Source organism: Sparus aurata, chromosome 16 (genome assembly GCF_900880675.1).
Source record: "Sparus aurata chromosome 16, fSpaAur1.1, whole genome shotgun sequence".
NCBI lineage: Eukaryota > Metazoa > Chordata > Actinopteri > Spariformes > Sparidae > Sparus > Sparus aurata.
The window spans coordinates 22,174,991-22,185,097 of NC_044202.1; positions in this window are offsets into that span (position 1 = coordinate 22,174,991).

Below are 10,107 nucleotides of genomic sequence, written 5' to 3' on the forward strand. Positions count from 1 at the left end.
TATGTGTGTGTGTGTGTGTGTGTGTGTGTGTGTGTGTGTGTGTGTGTGAAGAAGAGAGAGAAAAAGGGGTCAATGAAGGGATATATCATATTGATATTTAAGATGTTTATATTTCAGCTGTATTATGTCCATACCTTCTGTATTCATGTTTATTTGTTCTGCTTTTGTTTCTTCATCTATCATCACTACTAGCTAATCTTCTCAGTAATCCCTGGGCAGCTAATAATAACAATAGCCTTATTTGACGCACACGCACACACACACACACACACATGCACAAACCAAATTAAAATCAATTACACTGGCCCTGACCAGGTGTGTCTCATTATTTCATAGGCAATAACCTGAATGATAGAGTAATAAAGAGCAATTTATTTGGAGAGGGGGAAGCGAGGGAGGAGGCATGAACAGAAGATGGATGTGTTCAGATAGGCTGATCTAATTAGCCTCATCTGAGCTGCGGCTAGCCACTCTGCTCAGGGTAATCCAAATGCTATAGCTAATGACCAGCAATCCACACCTCCTCCTCCTCCATCAGCCTCGAGCTGTGTTAGTCCTGCTTCTGTGATGTGGATACGGACGTCCAGTGTGGACAAATGGTAAGACCAGTATCCAGTATCCAAAGTACAATATTATGTTTCTATAGGTCTATGTTGAGTTTATTAGTTGAGACCAGCAGCTAAATAGACTGCAAACTTTGGCAGCCACTGTTTTCTCCCTAGGAGGTTGAAATGTGCCATAGATGGCATTAAAAATGATAAAAAATTACAATAAATATCTAAAAAAAAATGTTTCCTGGCAGAAATGTAACATTTACTGAATCATGTTTGATATAATTCCTGTTAAATACCCAAAAAACCTACCTTCACTAATGCACCTCTAACAATAGTTGCCACCAGCCACTAAACAGAAGAAATAGAACAACAACCAATAATGCTGCAGAGAGGTATGCTTACAGAGACAGGGTTTGACGAGTTATTATGGATATTATGGATTACTGGTTTTCTTTCAAGACCTGCCGTGCTGCGCCTCTGATAGTTTACTCTCACTGGACACATTGACAACGCCAGTTAAGTCATTGTGTAGTTTGGTTATGTCTGTTTTCCTTGTGGTTCTCAGAGGTTAATGAGCTGTGGTTTCCCTGGTAAACACAACAACCTCTTTGGTCTTCTTTCTGGTCTTGGTCTTCTACTGCTTCTCAAGGGGTCACTCACACTCTGGGGTGTCTCTGAGCTAAGCAGACGGGACAGGCCCAGTGCCCACTTGGTGCAGCCAAGCTTCCCTGCCTTGTTAACCGGGGAAACTACAGTTCACAGTGCTCTGTATCAGCTTGCCGTTTCTTTTACCTCACTAACTACAAGAAGAACACAGATATATATATATGTGTATATATATATATATATATATATATAAAATCACCATTGGCCTTGCGATGATTTTGAAATGTCTTTTAATTAATAATAGCGTAATAATGAATAACAACCACTGACCCTGAGTCTGAGGATGCAACATACAAGAAATGATATATAAGATACATTTAGGAAAGATATAGAGATAGCAGTAAAAAATACAATTAGTCATTCAGAGGATAGTTGATCAGGACGCTCAGGTATTTTATTTTATGTTATTAATGTTTTATTTCCATAGTTTTTCCAAAGGACTTGCATGGTGTTACTTCTGCATTTATAGTGTCATTTATTTATATATTGTGAATCCAGAGGTTGAGCGGTATTCACCCTCTGTCTCATCCAAAGTGTGCTGTGTGTAAAGGAAACTATACTGGTAAAAGCAGCTGTATGCAGTGTACAAGTAAGTAAGTATGCAACATACACCTCATTAACATCATTGCCTTTTTGTTTACTTGTCACGACCCGTTTGTTCATTTACACACCAAGCATGTTTTTATATTTGTGTTGTACCGTTGACATTGCACAAACCATTCAACACAAGTACGCATGTAATTAATATCACCGAGTTAGATAACAGCAAATGAATCTCCTTAAGGGGGGAGGAGGAAAATGAAAATGAGAGAGGGGAAAAATTATTGGCCTTTGGACTGCTGCCATCACTGAGTTTACATCTGTTTACTCTCTCCCTCTGTGACCTTTTATTTCTGGATTGCCAAGGTTCGCTGACCACTTTCTCTTCTTTCATTACCTTTGAACCACCTTCATACCCATATTCTTTTCCCCTCACCTGGGTTAACATCTCCCGTCTTGATTCTTTTTCTCATTTGTGGGAGCTAACGAGTCAGTGGAAAGGGTTCAGGGAACTTCTTTTGCAGGGTACATGTTTTAAATTGAACATAAAGCCACAACAATCTCCAGCGGGCCTGGGCCCACTGGGGATTGTTGTGAAGAGAGAGCTGCCACGTCTATTCTCGCAGCAGCTGCATTTGAATATTGTTTAGACTCAGAAGCTGTCGCCTCTCTTTCTGCCATTGCACCTTCCTCTTTTTCCTCTGCTGTGAATCTGTTCTACGATAAAAGCCACGTTAGCCCGACATCCAGAGTAATTTACTGGAGATTGTGGTGCGATGGCTAATTCGCCTCCTTTCAAATGCTAATACCCACACTCTCACCATTGCGCTGGCAACTCCTCTTTTATTGCTGAACATCTCATTACAATGGAGAGGAGAGTGTGTGTACAACTCTCTCTGGCTTTATATTCTTGCAAGTCTTTCTGTGTGTGTGTGTGTGTGTGTGTGTGTGTGTGTGAGAGAGAGAGAGAGAGAGAGAGAGAGAGAGAGAGCATGTGTGTGTGTCTGTGTGTATGTGTGTGTGTGGTAATGAGTAAGAGCAGCACCACAAGGGGGAGTTGAGAGGCAGTGATTTTGCAATTTCTTTAAAACAGATATCCAAGAGGAAGACATAGGTCGGGATAAAGGGAAGATGAAAAACAAGGTGGAAGTGGGAGAAAAAGAAAGGAAGGAGAAGGATGTGGTGGATAAGTGGGAGACTAGGAATGAGGAGGATAAAAAAGTGAATGGTGAGAACAAGTGACTGGAAAAGGAAGAATGGGGATGAAGGGAGAAGAAACATATAAATAGGTGGAGAAGGAGGTGGATAGAGACAGCATAATGTGTGGAATGACAGAGAGAGGGTGATGACATTCACTTAGTCCCTAACCTGTGAAATATCAGATATATTGGGACTTGAGGGCCAGCATGTGTAAAAACCTTTTTGTTTTCAACTCGTATTAAATCATAAAATCCTCTGATTGACAGAAAAGCAGACAGGGCAACTATTTATTTCAACTAAATACGATGTGAGAATAACATTTAATGCAGCTATTGGTAATACTGTTTTTGTACATATTTTTGTCTGGAACTGAAGATAGATCTTATCATGCACCAAAGGGTGTTAGTATCTGCTCAATGGGCCAATACGTAGACTTTAGTCACATATTTTCTGCAAGAATGTCATGAAAAATATACAGTATATATTGTTTCCAAATTGTTGTACAGTTCCTTTAGAAAATCCGATTTTTTGGCGATGACTAGAAGTTTTACCTTTTTGTGCATTAGGCCACAGTTATTATTTTTAAATAATAAAACACTGCCACACTGTTTTTAATTACATGTTCATTTTGTACAATATTGTTTATATGTATATACAAGTCTATTATATTTCTTCCAGTTTTATTATACTGTTTATGTTTTACTACTATTATTGTTTTTTTTTGTAATATCACTGTCCTTTGGCTGCTGTGGCAAAGAAATGTCACTGTTTGCAGGACAATAAAAGAATTCTGATTCTGATTCTGATTATAGTGCTATTTAATACCACTTTTCATTGTATTTTTTCCTTAAGTGAAACTTAGAAGGTCTATACTTATTTTTCTTGTCCAACACCCTTGCAGTCTTCCTCAGTGGATGGAGTTTAACGCTTTATTTGAAGGGGTGTGCATGCGACCAACACTGACATAACCATGACATGACACCTGATATGAGCATAAAAGAGTCTTTATGATTTTTTGGGAATTATTTAATTCAAATTTGTGCCTTCTCAATTTTGAGTTGCAATCTAAAATAAATACATTATTTTTTTATTTGCTTTGGGAAAAGACAGTCTAAGGTGACTTTATTGTTCATATAAGATAGACATCTTATTATGCATATGTGGTAGATTATATATACTGAATATACTGTATGAAAACTATATTGGTCTTTTGGCATGTTTTTAAAGATATGATATTTTTCATACAAATAATAGAGCACTCAGCTTTTAATTGATGGGCACACATCATTTCAGAAAAGAAATAAAGGCCCAGTCTGCAATAGAATGTTTTTCATTTTACACAGGAAAGGGCTGATAAGACGGCTGGGTCTATCTGTGTGGAATTTGCATTATTCTTCCCGTGCTTGCATGGGTCTCCTTCAAATACTCCACTTTCCTCCACTACCTGAAACATACACACCAGGTTAATTCTTGGCTCAATGCGCTCGACCAAGGTACTGGGTTAGTATCTGGAGTTGGTCCCAGGGTGCTGTATGTTGGATGCCCACTACTCCCTTGGAATGGGTTAAATGCAGAGAACCAGTTTCATAATATTGAACATTGTGTGAATGTATGTGATTAGATAAGATTAGATTACATTAGATTAGATTAGATTTGATTGGATTAGAAAGATTATTCTTTTCAGTTTGTCTTTTTTCACATTTAGATCAAATGTATAAGGTAACAGTGTTTACACCATGGTGACAGGACTGATCAGGGGAACGTGGTTGACACGGCACACATTATACATTGGAATCCTCCTTTCAAAGTTATATAATCGTGTTTTATACTTGATGGATATTGTTGTATTTGTTATGTTAATTACATTTCTAACAGTCCAAATGTTTATTTCATTGCAGTTCTATGTGTCTTTGTTTAATCTATGATAATGTATATATGTATAACATGCACACAGATTTTACAAGAAAAAATATTTGTTTTTTGTTTTGAATACTGAAATGTGAAATGTTTATAAGTGTAAAATATTTAAGTATGAGTAATAACACATTTCATAGATAAATATAAACACATATATTTCATTCATTCATTTCAGGAGCAGTCGATGACAGCTGGAGAGGAAGAACCCTTTGGAACAATTTTAAACTGCTGCATTCATTTAATCTTGCACCAGCTTTTATTTGGTGGGTACATCAATGCATTATAGAGAGAAGAATATCATATGTTTTTATAACATGGCTGTCTTTTAAGAACCACATATCTGCAGACGGTCAACTTCTCATGGAGCCTGCCTCTGACATTTTCCAGCTAGTCCGAGAGAGAAGAGTTTATTTTTAGATTGAGAAGTAGCTTAATTTTCTTAACACACGAAGGAACACTTCATTCTTCATTTTATCACAGGTTTTAGGTGGTTTGGGGCTTTTTTGTAATAAAAATTCATGGCAGGTTTAGGTTTTTATTTCAGAGGTAACTGTTGGGTTCAGTTAAGTTGGGTCTGTGGGGCTGTTGGCTTATTTAACATCAATTTGTAAAAGTCTGACTTAATGTACATTAGCTGAATGTCCACCCCGTGGACTTGCAAACTGAGCCCTTGCAGACTTCATTTGCACGTTCTGTGACATGTTCACTGTTATCACGGCAACTCTGCAAGGAGGCGAGACTGCAAGGCTATTCTAAGCTGCTGATAGACGGGTCTAAAGACTGCAATAATGAAATAAATTTAATCACCTCTATAGCCTGTGCGTCCACATATTTCTGTATTGTGGTGTGGGAGAATTTTATTTCTGGCTTACACGATTCAATGTTTTAATAAAGTAAATGATTTGTACATTCATAATATGTTATTTTTGTTTTATAGTCAGCAATTGGAAAAAACAACAATGTCACCACTGTATTGTAATGAATTGTGGGTAATGAAATCAGTGTGGCAAAGAGTGCACTCTGTACCCAAGTGGATGCCCTGGAAGTCTGCAGAAAGTCTGCTTGAGTCCCCTTTTGGGTGATGAGTTGTGGGTTTGGACAGTCCTCAGTACTCTCAGACTTTTCGTGAATGTGCCTGTCTGAAGTAGTCTGTCGGGTCTTTTGAATAAAGCCTCAGATGAGTGCTCAACTTTTTGTGTTTCACAATCAAGATCTTGTAACTCTACCTTAACAGTAATAGACTGGCCTTATGGTATATTAATCATCTCTCACACCTGGAAAATTCTAAAGTGCTAATGTATTCCATTTAAAATAGTCAAAAAATTGCACCTTGAAGTTAATTAAATCTCCAGTCCACAGCACTGGTGTTGACACTTAGCACATCAGCCCTCCCCTCCACTCGTCACACCCCTCAGGACACTCTGTCACTCCCCAACACTATCACCCCGCGATCACAGTGGATTAGGTGCTAACTAACCCTCCTTTAATTAACTCATGATTAGGTATTAATATCTGGCGCAGGTTCCAGGCTTGCAGTTGTTGCCTTAATAAGTGGATTAGCGTTAGCCTCTTGCTGCTCTCTCCCTTTCTCTTCAGCTAAAAGATATCGATCCTCCACTCCTTCCACATCCATCCCTCATGGCTTCCTCTGGCAACTGTTCAAAAGCAGAATTTTTCTGTTAACAAGCTTGTTCTTGTGGTCAGAGTGGATGGGCTCAGTGTTATGAACACATCTATGCAGGCAGAATTACATACCGCACAGTATCCCCTTCACACAGCTGATAATGATTTGATTTGTGATATTAGATATTTAATGTAGATACAGTGGACAATACCCTAATAAAAATGGGTTATGGCTAGATTCCACCAGATACATGTCCGGTCCGGTCCTGCAGCTTCACAGCTCCTGCAGTCCCTTCCGGACCAGATACGCAGGGCTTCTATTTCTGATGGATGCCAGAGCATGACACAGCACTTCAGCAGAATTAAGCAAGCAAGAGAGAGAATGATTTTTCAGATGTTTCATGGTACTTATGTTCTGAAGCACAAATAAAGACGCCCACACCTCCATACAACCCCCCAGATCTTGTGTGAATGCCGCTTGGCTCTGTGTATGTGTGTCTCTGCAGCCCACCCCTCAGTCAAACAGAAACACCTGTATCTCTTTATGCCAACCCCAGAGCAGAAGCAAGAGATAGAGACAACAGTGCAATCTGATCAGTGTCGAGCTCACACCCTGCAGTTGAAAACCAGAAAGATCCCAAATGTGGTGTCATGTAATCAGTTGGGCATTTGACTTGTTGATGATATCACAGAGCAGGCTCAGTTTGGTTACAGGTCACAGGTTCTAAGTCAACTGTAAGGTATCTTTGAGTTGCGGATGTAATACTTACCTGTCAGTTGTTCATGTGTTTGTTCTGAACACAAAGTCTTTCCGTCTGAGAATGAACCCAACGCAACACCAAACACAGCAAATACTACAGGCAGGCGGCACACTGCTGTCACCAACACACACTTCTGTTGGGTCAGAAGAGATCATTCGGTCCATTCCACCTGGTTGTGTGATGTTATCCTATTTCTTTTTTTCTTTTTTAGGTGCTGTTTGTATCTCTACACCTCTGATGGCCTTGAAACATTTTTTGTTCTGCCATTAAAGGTGAAAAATTGAATACTTAGGCATCACATTACATTTTATCTCACTGCTGGCAGAAACTGGTGACCAAGATTACATCAGTCTTGGTTTAGTCAGCGATGATTACTGTACCATAACTATGATTACCTTGCACAATGCTTGCTGGGCATTTGTTGGAAAACTTTAATTACTTGTAAATGTTCTCCTTTTCTGATTTGGTATCGCAATTAATTTATGAAACAATTTAGAAAATATATACTGGTAAATTTCAATGAAGTTTGAAATGTCCAGTTACCTCATCAAGCATACTTTGGCTATGTGGTACAGGTGTTTCACTGTGGAGCAAAAAAAGAAAGAAAACAAATCTGAATTTATTCTGTCACACTGACCTCTATTTCTGTTGGAAAGAATCATAAAACAGCAGAGGTTTTCAACAGCATATATCTTCAGGCCCTTTAAAGCCAGAGTCAGGCAAATGTTCTTTTAGAAAAACACTTATAATATTTAGCAGGTGTTTTAAAGAACTTACAGAGGTTCGAAAATACATTTTCCTGTGTATTAAAGCAAGCCACCTGCATCTCTTAGCAGGTCCAGGGAGCAGCTTTCAGGAGCACTCTCCAATTTAATGAGAGTATGTTTGAGAAAGGCAACCTAAGCCAGCATCAGAGCAGACCACAACAAAGGCTGTGTGTTTATTCAGGTCTTTACAGCTAGCGAGCATACAACAGACAAAGCTCTTTACATGTGACCTCATGGCGGAGGATCAAATTAATGTGTGGATGCAATGTGGAAGGAATGAGGAGTGAGGGGGAGGGATTGCAGTGATGAGGGCATACTCTGCCTTAACACATTTTGTTATAGTTCTGAAGGCACAATTCTTCAAAATTGCTCACCGTCATTTCACATTTTGAGGAAACACAGTGGATCTTTATTGTTATTGCAAACAACGCAAAAACCAAAAGTAACCAAAAATACATTCAGTAGGCTGAACAACACCAGTATAGAAACAACAGCACAGTGAGCAGTGTGAATTTTAGTGGTTGGAGGGGTTACTGCTCTCAGCAGTCAGTTCCAGTAGTCACTAGTCCTTTTCACACAGAGATTCCGCAATAGTGCTGCAAAGAAGTCTCACCTCTGCACTGTCTGAAGCAGTGCCGGCATAAAGTGTGTCATTTTATACAGCATGCCGCCGATGCAGAGCTAAAAGAGGCATGGCGGTACACATCTCAGCGCTGATCGATGTTTTGCTGTTATATTGCGTTGTGCTTGAGATCCTGACCCACCATGCATCGTGGAAACTGACAAAGAAAAGTTTCTAGCTCTAAGTCTTTTGCCTGTCTCTGGAACAGACACTGTTGAATAAAAAGTGACAGCAACCTTTCTACGTATAAAGTCAGCATTTTTTTTCTTTATATAAATTGCAAGAGACACTACCTGTGACCAAATTACTGTTGTTCGGTCTTGCAACGTAGATTGATTGTTTCGGGAGACTTCTCTTTTACTTTGAGTGATATCCAGTGAAGGATCTGTTTAGCTGTTGGACTGTGATCCCTTCACAGAAGTAACATCTCTGGGAAATAAGCAGTTTTTTTGTCTGTCAGAGGGGAGGGAGTGTCCATGGTGGGTTGGGTCTGCTATAACACAACTGGCTTTCTTATGCAGTCAACCAGTGGTTGGTCAGGGGTGGTAGTACGGTATCAACAACACGCTCAGCTGCCTTCCCCACGCGCTGCAGGTTCCTCCGGTCTTTAGATGTAAGTTGCAGTAAGCATTTCCATTTCTTTCTCACTGGGTATGAAAGGTAAAGTATTTTGATTTGTAATTGCTGAGATTGCTTTTTAACCTCCTTCGCAAAAAGCCTTCTTCTTTGGGATCTTGTGAGAACAACTTTAGACTCACAGTGCAGGTAGCGATTGAATATAAGAGGGTTTGGCTGAATACATATCATGTGTTAAGCTCCAGATAGGCCAATTGATTAAACAGTACACCTAACAAGGATGGGGTTTGCGACCAACTAGAAGTAGAGCAAGCCTACAGACTTTTCTGCTGGCACTAAGACAGACATCTCTTCTGCAGGCAGTTTACAACAGGGACAGCACTGACTTCCTTACAGGTGATGGAGCTAATGGCACCAGTCTGCATGGTGATTCCACTTGGGCTGCTGCACATGCAGCACTTGCAGAGTTGGTTTCTCAGCCTTTTGCAACTCTTATTATCTAAACTTTGGAAAAATACCAAGGTCTGGACCTTGATGATCTGAGTGGTTTGTATGGGTATGCCTGCAGTCATTATCTTCAAGTACTGACAGGTGCAAATGAGACTGGAGATACAAGCAGCAAAGCTGTGTTTTGGCTGGGCTCACCCTAAGAGCTGAGGAGCAAACACATCTTAAGGGGCTTAGAGTAGAACCACTGCTCATTGCTTTTAGAGGTTTGAATTACGATGGTTTATTAATTCTATGAGGCTCCCAGAGGAGGGATATATCTTTCATCTGGCCTGAAGATGTACTACCATCCCTCAGGAGGGTCTGGGGGACATGGCACGGACGTTGGGTGTGTGGGCTATCTTGACTCTGACCTGGAGGAGCTAATTAGTTCA